This window comes from Bidens hawaiensis, unplaced genomic scaffold (genome assembly GCF_021521415.1).
Source record: "Bidens hawaiensis isolate Kalapana, Puna unplaced genomic scaffold, B.hawaiensis_p1.1 tig00060980_1, whole genome shotgun sequence".
In the NCBI taxonomy this organism is placed as follows: domain Eukaryota; kingdom Viridiplantae; phylum Streptophyta; class Magnoliopsida; order Asterales; family Asteraceae; genus Bidens; species Bidens hawaiensis.
In genome coordinates, this window is record NW_027500977.1 from 392 (window position 1) to 12346 (window position 11955).

Below are 11955 nucleotides of genomic sequence, written 5' to 3' on the forward strand. Positions count from 1 at the left end.
AACCATAGGGAGAAGGAGATATATATAGAGAAAAGGAGCGTGGAATATCTTGTAAAGATTTGATAAGATTTGGTAAGATCAGATGAGATCCAGTTAAAAGATTTAGAGGGGTTTTCTTAATATTTTGAAGATTTCAAGTTAAGTGGTTGACTGATAGAATTAACTAAATATTTTATAAAAAAATAAAAAAAAAAACCGCTCGCGCCCCCCTCTCGCGCCCCTCCACACCATGTCCCGGGGCGCGAGCACCACAACCAACACCCATCTTATCAAGTTTCTCTCTCTGCCACACGTCACAATATTATTGGCTGGAGCCCCCACTCGCGCCCCCTCTCGCGCCCCCCACACCCCTCAGCCTGATCAACAACTTAAATACTACAAAAGGATTGTGAAGTTAACCTTAGACGGCTTTGTTGACACTTGACGGACGACAGTGATTGTTTGATAAATTATTTAATTTTTCATTTTCATTTTCATTTAATAAATTATGTTTTAGTTAAGGATTAAAGTTAAGGATATGAATTCTTGGAGAATTAGAATTAAAGTTAAGGATTTTTAGGGAGAAAAGAATACCCTAGGGCCTCTATTTACCTTATTTTAAGCACACACCATAATAATATTCTCTCTACATAAATAGTATTAATATTATTATTATTGTTATTACTATTATTGTCATCATCATCATTATTATTATTATTATTATTATTATTATTATTACTATTACTGTTGAACGTTGATCTCCTTTGTATTGCTTTCATACATATGTATTTTAGAGCTGAGGGTCTCTCTGGAAACCACCTCTCTATTCATGTGGATAGAGGTACGGTGTGCCTACATCCCACCCTCCCCATACCCTACTTATAGCTATACTATTGGTGGAACTTCACTAGGTATGATTGATTGAAATTATATTTTAATCAAGAGCCGTATCAATAAGAGAATGCCAAAGTTGTCATTTGTCAGTATTCTTTCCAAAAGAAAGAAAGACTTGATCAAATCAAATACTAAAGACAAACATTATAACTTTGGCATTAAGTTGACCATGACCCGTGGGTAGAAATGAATTGAGTTTAAATCACCCGATATGTTTTACGAAAAAGAAAAAAGTTTATGTACATATCTTGTACAAACATGTAAGATCATAGTGACAAATAGATTGCCTCACTAGTTGTTACAAGTATAAAATACCAAAGAGCTCAAAGCCAAATAAGATAAACAACCACCTTAGCGAGTAGCTTGTACTCTAACACTGTTGAGCACGAGATATAATTTGCTTATAAGTTCGTCTATGAAATAAGATTTAGCTAAGTAGTAGCGTGTTAAACTCTAGTTTTTTATAATTTAGTTAAGTTTGCTATTTATAAAATATGATAAATGAAACTTATGATCTTGGTGATTGTGTATCTAGTTCTGGAAATTAGACGTATTAGGGGAACAGATGACTAATGAGATTGTTTATTCTTTTTCATTTGCAACAATATTGATTTGTTAGTGTGAACACTAAATAGGAAAGAGCAACTAAAAATACAAGATTAGCCTATAAATTGATGATGAAATGAAGGACGGGTGTTTGAATTCGTTGTTCGTCAAGGACACCAAGGTATCCCCCCCCCCCCTTCTTATTCTTAACTTATCTTTGAGTTTTGGTTGTATGAATTAGCAAACAAGTTGACTTAATTTAGGTATTAACTAATTGTGTATTTGTTTGGGGTAAATTTAGGAAAACGAAATGTCACACCCCATCTTAGGCCTAGGAGTGTGACCCAACAGTTGGTATCCATATTGTAAATAAATCAGAGTTGCGTTAGTTTGCGGAAGATTTATAAACTTCAAGGACCAAAACATAACTTTTATATATACATTTAAAGACGGGATTACAAGACACCCATTTAGAGTTGTTAACAAAAGATTACTTGTTTATGTTTACAAACCACCATTTATGTTTATATAAAATAAAATTCGAGCCATCGGATATATAAGCACTTCGTCACTCCAAGTGCTAAACTTGTTCACCTGCAAAATGTAATAAAATACGTCAGCAACGAATGTTGGTGAACACGATGACGCAAAATAATTTCTTTTACTTTATTACCCCTAGAGACAACGCCTGTCTCAGCCCAACGTGGCTTAGGAATAACAAAGTTAAATAACACATTATAAACTTGAGCCTCTACTCTAGGTCACCTCAGCAAACACCGCAGCGTTTCGACTTAGTTAAGTACTCGTAAATATACACATAAGGTCGTACTCCCTGCAGGAGAGCGTCCTATGACCAAGGGTGGTGCGATCATGCCCATACATCGCATAGTACCACCTATGTAAGGATCCAGACATACGTATACCACAGCATGAGGGCTAGGTTCATACCTATAGTTATAACGGTTTTAGGAACCCATAGTTCCTTGTAAACAATTTCATATAACAAGTTTGACTCATCTGAAAACAAGTTTAAAAGTTTGGGGCGTATTCACTTTGTCTCTTTAGGATCGGCTTCACTCACCGTTCAAGGGTCTTTCCCTTCTTTATCTCGTACCTATAGTACGAGTATAAACATTTGTTAGTCGGATACACGATCCGGCTTAAGACCTTTAGTCTTATATCAATCCTCGATGAACTTTTAGTTCATTTTCTTTTACTTAAAAACCTTTAGTTTAAAAGTAAATTATTAAACCTTTAGTTTATAATAAAAACCCGACGTTTTTTCTTCTCTAAGAAACGTAATCATTTTCTTTTATTATTTAAGAATACTCTCTATTTATTAAATAATATTTTCATAACAAATAATATATACATATATACTTACACACATATATATGTAATCACAATATTCAATATTCATTCTTTTATTCATTTATTTGTTATGTGTTCTTTTCTTTTATCGATGTATCGATTATAATCTCGACTTAAGGCCAAAGCCTTGAACACAATGTTATATTTTATTGAATTTTCGTTACGCCTAACCTCGTTGGCGTTTAGAAATCATAGGGACTTGAGCAGCACTCCAACGCCGCTTGATCTCTTTGGTCGTCAAACGATAATGCCAACTTCAACACTCGTCGACATGCTTTACGAGATTCGTCATAATTACGCCAAACACCTTCTTGGTATGTGGGTGGAGGGTGGCACGTGTTTCGAGGAAACATTATACACAAACGAGGGATCGTGGCACGCTTATCGAGGAAACAAATATTCTAGGGAGAGAGTAGAGAGAAGGGAGAGCAGGTTTGGATGTGAAAATATGAACACCCCATGGCTGCTATTTATAGGCTAATTTTTGGATCCCATCGCGGTACGCGATAGGTCCCTGAGCAGACCTATCGCATACCGCGATATAGGTCTGCTGACTCACAGGTAGACCTGCCACGTGTTGACATGTGGCAGGCACCGCTCCACGTGGCAGCACATAGTGCCATCGTGTGCCACGTGGCACACGTGTCACAATTTGTCAGACACCCCCATCGCGGTACGCGATGGGAGTCTCTTTTGATCCATCGCGTAGCGCGATGGGTCAAGAAAACAGAATTTTCATTTTTAACTCTCAAGTTTGGCATTTGGCAATTTTAGTCCCTAGACTTTGAAAAGTTGATACTTTGAACTCGAAATTTCACGATGTTACACGAAAGCATATGTTTAGACTTCGTAATAATATTGCAAAAACTATACGATTTGTAAACAATCAACCAAAACTTAAAATGAGACGAACTTTTATTAAAACAATAAAAATGCATACTTAATTCATGCTATCAAATTCAAATATGAAGGAACCGATCAAAACAAGGGTTTACGGTTAAATGATTCTTAAATAAAAAATGACAGTAAAATAATTGAATGAAACTGATGTTAAAAGAATTTTATAGGTAAATTGGTGTTTGAGATGTTAACAATATATAATCACAACATTGGTGGTTTTTTAGATGATTAAATCAAATACTTATCATGAAAATTGTTTTTAACGATGAACGACTAATGTCCGGTCATCCAGGGTAATCCATTGACAAAATGCAACATCATACGCCCGCGATCGCAGACAACATTTGATAGTCCAAACCTGCAGTCTCCAGTTTTGGATAAACCGACCAACGAAAGGCTGATGCAATAAAACTCATTTAGGATAAGATTCAAAATTAAGGCTATGTAATAACCTCATCAAATGTTCACTTTCTCTTAAAAGTTAAAACTCATTGGTACCTAACGAAGAAATAACATGAACAATGGAAGCTGAAAATCAACCCTTAACAATTAAACTTTACAATAAAGCCCCACTAGAAAAACCATTATTTATTTATACCCCCAAATATACTTGTTCATCATATCGTATGAAATTAGGGTTTCGGAACGGCGCCTCTTATCATCCGCCTTATATATATACATACTCATCTCGTCACTCATTCATCACCACCAAACACACCAATCAGCCGCCTTTCTTCAAATCCACTACTAGTCATCTCTTTACCTACAATTTCTGTTAAGTTCACTTCAATTTCGATTCGTTTTTACAGTTTTTTTTATTATCAATTTTGATAGCGGTTTGCAGTGATTATAAAATGAAAGATTTGTATCAGAATTGCATGATCGACTCTTTTACACCCATAGAATATGAGCATCCGCCCATCAAAAACCCCCAATTTTATTCTTTTATTTTTCTATTTTTATACAAAAATGGATTCAGTTTTTAATGTTTTATTGCTGGTTGCAATGATTATAAAAAATTCCTCGTTCTGACTAACATAGCAATGGCATGATAGACATTTTCACCCATAGAATATGAGCAACTTCTTTATATGTTAATTGATTTTATTTTATTTTATTTTATTAATATTGATGGTTATTTTGTAAAAAAGGAGTTTGGCCCCATATTAATACGCAGTGATTTGTATCGCTGTATAAATCGCCTCTCCTAAAATTTATATTTAATTGGTGGTGTTTAAAGCCCTAATTTGATTATAGATTAGGGTTACGCACGCCTCCATATTTGATTTTTTCTAGTCTGTAGAAGTATGGTTTTTATCTGGCATGTATTTTTCCCCATAGGCTTTTTTAATGGTGTGACCTAATATATTATTATTCTAGCGATGTATAACATGTTCAACTAAACTAGTAACTGAGAATACATCATAGCAAAATATGTAATGACGATTCATAGTGACGGCGATGTGGTCAAGCAGAAACTGTGGACTACCGTTTAGGTTTCGTTGTTTTGGTATGCCAATTGTTTGCTGGGCTAATAGATTGTTGAGGTTTAAAGTTTACTGGGATAATAGACTATTAGATTAAGTGAGTGAATACATAAGGTTCTTCACCTATGTAGAGGTGCGCAAATTTGGTTTTTAAATACCTGGTTTTGGTTATTGGATTGGGTTTGGGTATGATCGGGTATTAGAAATACCTGGTCTGTGTCTGGGAGGGTTGAGCACGGTACAGTACGTGTATTGACAGGTATTGGTATTGAAAATCCTGATCATGAAATTCGCTAATTCTTGGTACTGGTACTGAAATATTTGTTTCGGTACCGTAATTATACCGGTACCGAAGGTAAAAAATTGGGAAATACATGTTGCGTACTAGTATTGGTACCATACCTATCATGAAACTTAAAGCTTTGGAACTGGTACTGGTACCAATCGGTACCTGTACTGATTTTGCTCATCTCTATCTCTGAGTATTGAACAAACCCTTTATTTAGGTTTTTTATGTATTTTGTATGTATTTTTTCGGTTTGGAATGATTATTTAAAGTGTAGCACTTTTAGAGGTATTTTTCGGTTAATTTTGAGTATTGATTGGGTATTTGAAACACTTGGTTTTGAGTATTGGAAAAACTTATGGAATCAGTTTCAGTTCAGAGTATTAGCGTTCAAATTGGATAATGTTTGGGTATTGGTTTTGATACCGAGTTTCACTTTCTTTCAATACAATACACATAGTGTGAGCCACAAGTTCGAATTTTAAAAATGTGGGTAAAAAACTGGTTACAGGTTTTTTTATGTTTGGTTCGGATTTTATCTGCTGTTTTGATATTTGTACCTGTACGTGACTCTACCTGTATGGTAGAGATAGAGAATGTATTTGGTTCTGAAACTTGAATCCGAACTAGACCTGGTTTGTATTCTGTAATACTCCAAAACATGAATCGTAACCGGATATTTTAAATACTTGATTAATATTATAAGATTGCTTGAAAATACCTCTAAAAGTGCAATCTTTTTAAATTCTAATCTATATTTAAAAAATATCCAGAAAAAAACTCAAAACTGAAAAATTTGGTATTTTCAGAGCATTCTCATCACATTCCTCATTCATATTTCTATAATTACATTAAAAAACATTATATTTCTCTCTCATGTTCAATTAATTAATATTTTTTTGTATCTTTTACATTACAGTTTTCTCTTTCCTCTACTTACAATCAATGAATCAATCCAACAAATATTAACAAACAAATTGGGGCAAACAATATTCTCCAAATGTTTCCTCAAATTTATAAAAAATAACTATATTTTTCTTTCAACCCTATAATTTACACTCATGATTACTCACATCTCACCCTATAATTTGCAAACTTCCCACATATAATTATAAAGAATGAGATGAGGAATGGGATGAGAAATAAGTTAGATAAAATGAGTTTGGGATTGGGTTTTGAGCCAAAACGACCTGGACACGCGTCCTTTTGATATAGGTTGATGGGCAACACTGGCCATGTGCACGGTTATAACGGTGTCAGGTGTCCTTTATTGATTGGTTAAGAGGTCATGTATTACTTAAGGGTATTTGGGACTTTTTAGTACCCTACCTCTATAAGTCCCCCCAGTCCAGTGTTTCTTTCGCGTGAAGTACTTTATGCGGGTGAAATTTTGGATTTAATGTGTAATTGGGGGGTTTTATTCTTTATAAGTTGGTAGAAAATATCTTCTGTTTGTTGTGGATAACTATGAAAAAGGGACAAGTTGACAGCTTGCAGACACGTGTGCAGGTGATAAGACGTCTGTGACGGCTGCAACTGTACTCGACTGCAACTTTTTCACTTTTTCGAATTTTCTCACGTGACGTGGCGAGTATCTGTTGGTCGAATTTTTCTCTCTCCACTGTTCATATTCCATCGCATTAATTGCGATGAGTATATATAGGGGAAGTTAACTTCTTTTTGAAGCTTTGTTGTCTTTGTATTTTTTACTACTCTCTTATTTCCCTTTTCTGAAACTCTCTGCATATTCCTTTGATTTTATCATCATACCAGACATTCGACGTTTATGACTAGCACGATGGCAGAAGTTAATGAGATAGAGGTGAAGTGGGATCAAGATGAGTATCAAAAACTTATTGAAGCGTATGGTATTCCACCGGAGTGGGGGTCGGAATTCCCTTCTGCCGGTTCTATTGCCAGTTTCCCACCTCCCGGAAAGATGGCATTATATGCTGATTACTTTGTGTCGGGAAACTTCCGCCTTCCCGTCACGAAGTTTTTTATGAAGGTGGTGAAGGTGTTTGGGATTCACTTGTCTCAACTTCACCCACGTGCCGTCATGCGAATTCTCCACTTCGAGTTCGTATGTATGGCTCATGAAATGGTACCTCGGCTGGACTAGTTCGCCGTATTCTAAAAAATAACCCGTCAGAATGGGTGGTTTAGTTGTCATTCGTCGACTGACAGGGCTTTTGGGCGTGAGGTTGAGACAATATCCAAAGATTGGAAGAAGTTCTTCTGGATATCGGAGGATGTGGTGCCGGAGGTTATGGTTCGTCTGTCAGGCAACGAGCCTTTAATTGACCTTACTCCGGCCGCTCATGAGAACCGTGACTGGGTCCGCCAACTAATTGTCCCGCTAACGCCAATGCGGGTACTTGCTGAGGAGGCCCTTGTCTGGGCGGGGATGAGCCGCCTATGGTCTGCTCCTGCTATGGAGCCTGTTTTCGTTGAGCCGGACGGCCGTAAGTTTACAACTTTCTTTCGTTGAGCCTGTTTATTTTTCAGGTTTCGGATCCATGCTTAACGCCCTGTATGATGATAAGGGGTGTGTGGGGAAGACTATTCGCGATATTAAGCGGATACCTGTCCTTGAGAGGACTGCTAAGTACTTCCTTTTTCTTGTAAAGGTGCGAGCCGAGCCGATTTTTTCGGATACTATCTTTGAAACAGGTGCGTATATTTTGAACCTTCCTCCTCTCAATGTGCTAACCTCGGATGGAACAATCGTTATTTTAAGTGACGATTCTACCGCTTCCGAGGGAGAAAGCTCGGATGACGCTCCTGAAACTTCGTATGTTTCACATTTGTTGGCAGAACTATACCGGAAGAGATCTCTCCGAGCTTCTCAGGCAAGTGACGCGGGTACTAGTACCGCGGATGCCGGGAAAGGATCAAAAACGAAGAAACCGCGAACTCGGCGCTCGAGGAAGCCTGGGCCTAGTCTTGCGGAACGTTTGGGAACATTGACTGGTGAGTTTCTTTTGCAAAAAATTTTAACTTCTTTTAACGTCTGGATCTGATTGCGAATTTCTTGTGTAGACCCGTTGATTGTGGAGGACGACGTGGTTGAGAAGCTAAGCACGCCTACTCCTATTGTTGAAAAACAACCATCCCTTTCCTCAGAGAAGGTGGTTGAGGACAAACCTGTTACTCCTCCTACCGCGACGCAGGTGGAGAAGACCAATTTGTTACCAGCATCCGATCAGTCATTGGATTATCTTTTTGATGCTGGGGTTGCTACTGGTAACAGGGAAGATAACCCGGTCATTGACGAGGGCGGGGTTTTTGGTACATGGGTCTCCTTTTCATCCTTCTACTGAGCAATTTTCCCCATCACCTTTGACTACTAATGTGATGAGGAGTTCGCTGTTTGGACCGTCCGTCCATGAAGCCGGGAGTGGGTCCACGCAAGGTGCACCCCCACAATCCTTCTCGATGCCTATACGACGTGAAACCTCAAGCTCCCAGTATTACGGGGATGCGCAATTAGGAGGGGATTTTGATTTGTTTGTCCCACCATGGGATATTATCAATGGGTCACGTTTTACCAATCCTGAAACGTGTATGAATTTTGTGAAGCACTGCGTGCCTCCTGCCGAAATGACAGATCTTCGGGACCGCTCTCGCGATGATCTTCACATTGGTTTATCTGTGTCTTTGGCTAATACTGTAGCCCAAACCAAAGAGATCTTGCGGGAGTGGCGTACAATGGGTGGAAAGCTGAGTGCGGCTTCCGAGGCCGTTAAGGCCGCAGAGGCATATGCTGAGGAGCAACGTAAAGGCGGTGGGTGCGGCTAGGTGGAAGCTGATTGATGCTCAAGCCGCACTTAAAGCTGAGCAGGACCTGAGTGCTGCTGCTGCTCAAGGTTGGAAGGAAGCTTGCGAGAGGTCTAACAACACTCTCGAGGCTTCCCGAGCTGAGACCCAAAGGAAGAAAGATGAATTGGCGAGGACTCAGGACGAAGTGTCTCGCCAAAATGCCCGAATCCAAGAGCTCGAGGAGGCGTTACGATTGCAAGGGGACCAGTCTGAGTTTAAAGATAAAACTATTGTTGATATGCAGTATGTATATGACTCCCTCTTGCAATCTCACACTGAAGCGCGTACCCATGCCTCCGCCGAATTACAGGGACTTCGTGATAGAGCGGAGCATGCCGAGCGAGAGAGACAATACTTCCTCAACCGTGGTCTGAGCTCGGTAGGATTTCTTCATATTTATTCTATCCGTGTACTTCTATCTTTGTGCTGACATGTCTTTTATGTTTTGTTGTTAGGTCATTCATTATGTTAAAAAGAGTAGAGAGCTCACTGACTGCTTTGTTAACTTGACGGCTGCTGCTAAGGTAGTTGGGCGAGTGGGAGGCTTCAACGAAGGTTTGGCGTTTGCCTAATCTGGAAGGTCTATTGAGAGCCACCCGCTACATCGCCTTGACGCGAAACAAGAGTTGGACATGCGGGTTCAAGTGTTTGATAATCTTGTCTTGCCGTTGGAAAATATGCTTCCGGAGATTGCTTTGAATGAAGACGGCGTGAAACAATTGTGCGTCTATATCGAAGATGAATATGAGGATGACGAGGCTCCAAATGCTCCAGAAGGCACTTCTGTTCCTATCCCGTAGATAGGTTTAGGATCTAGGCTTTTGCAGTTTCTTTTCCACAATTTTGTAATCACTTGTGAATATTATAATAGAAAGAAATTTACTTTGATAATATCTTTGCAAGAAATTTTTCCTTTTGGATTTTGAATTTGTGTATCTTGGATAACACTGGTGACGTGGCGGAGAGATAAATTTTAAACGACGGTTGACAAGATGTGTGTAACGCCTTTCTTTGACAACTTGTCACGCTTTTTCGAATCTCCCGCCTGACGTGTCGATCATCCCATGGTCCGCGTTTTTTCTCTTTCCTCTGTTAGTCAGAAGGGAGCATTTATTACGATGGGTATAAATTAACCCTTTGTGAATCCAATTCGGTCTTATCACTTTCAACATTGATGTACATAGAAATATACATCTTTTCAGCATCTAATAATCTCTAAAAACTGCAATTTATCTAATAACATAGCATAAAAGGCTACTTATCATAATAAAACGTAATTTCAGGTGAAACCAAACCTCAAATGAAGAAACAAGCAAAAAGATGAAGAATAACAGAAGAAAACACAAGAAAACAAAGAAACACGCCCCCATGTCTCAAGAAACACGCCCCATGCTTATGGAACAAGAAAAGACAAAATCTGAGAACAAAAGCACGGGGCCGTGCTCAGCACGCACGGGGCCGTGGACGGGAATGCAGAAAAGAAAAAGAACTGAGCACATGTCACTAAAAAGCACGGGACCGTGTCTGCTAACCACGGGGCCGTTGCCAGCTCACACAAAAGACAAAACAAATCTAGCACATGTCATAAAAATACACGGGGCCGTGCTCATCAAGCACGGGGCCGTGCCTCACCATCCAGATTGCCTATAAATAGTGGCTCATGTTGCATTCATCAAGTGTGCCTTGAAAAGATTTCTATCCGATTCTCTCTTATAAAAACACACACTAACACTCACATAGAAGGTTTAGTGAAGAGTTTGAAGGCTTGGAGGTCATCACCATCAACCATCATCAACATCATTAAGAAGAAAGATTCATCTACATTTGGTTAGATCATTCCAAGTTTAATCATGTATTTGTTATCATCATTCATCTTAATGTTTATCATCATGCTCATTATGAGCTAAACTCCTTTTACCATCTAAAATCTATGAAGAAGCTTTGTTTTACTTGATAATTAATCAAGACATGTGATGTAGTCTAGTAAAGTACATGGTTGTATTACAATTATCTTTTGATGAGAAATGTTTCACCATCTTAAATCACTAATTCAAAGTTGGTGGTTGTCAATTCCATTGGCAATCGTTCATGATCGATTCATGTTCTTGAAAGATAGAAATACTTTGATACATTATCGAAACATGGATCCTTATATTGTACTTAGAAATGATGAGATATAAGTTATGATGTATTTTTCTAAGTCTTGGTAATCCGAAAATGGCTTTGCTTAGGATATCAAATTAGCTAAAGAAATCATATGTTAACAGAATGTGTAATTATAACCTACATAAATCAACCAAGGGGAGGTTGTGTGACTAAACTACAACAACCCGAAGTTGTTAGAATTGGTATTTGAGAAATCGGAGTCAATCCTAATCTTTCTACTTTACGAAACTACTTGCCAACTTAAATTGACATCATTGAGGTGGCATGACATTAGGAAAGGGTGGACTTTAAAATGCGCACGTCACCTCCTTAGTGCCAAAGATGCTCACATAAGGTTTAAGGAGCTATCTATCATATATTGCTACGGCAAGTTTATCACATGTTTAAATATTAATTATCAATGCTAAAATGGAGTGGATTCTTGATCTTAGATGGTAACCTTCGCATAATTGAATAACTCGTTTAGAATTTCTTATCTTGGTCACCTATATATTATATATAAGT

At 38.2% G+C, this 11955-nt stretch overlaps 2 non-coding genes across 2 annotated transcripts; both read left to right on the forward strand.

The window, feature by feature from the left end:
* Nucleotides 1-4524: 4524 nt before the first annotated feature.
* On the forward strand, nt 4525-4605 carry LOC143603199 (small nucleolar RNA snoR8a). Its single transcript, XR_013148003.1, has one exon. It is a non-coding gene; the product is annotated as a small nucleolar RNA snoR8a (small nucleolar RNA).
* Nucleotides 4606-4686: 81 nt separating this feature from the next.
* LOC143603198 (small nucleolar RNA snoR8a) lies at nt 4687-4774 on the forward strand. Its single transcript, XR_013148002.1, has one exon. It is a non-coding gene; the product is annotated as a small nucleolar RNA snoR8a (small nucleolar RNA).
* Nucleotides 4775-11955: the final 7181 nt, after the last annotated feature.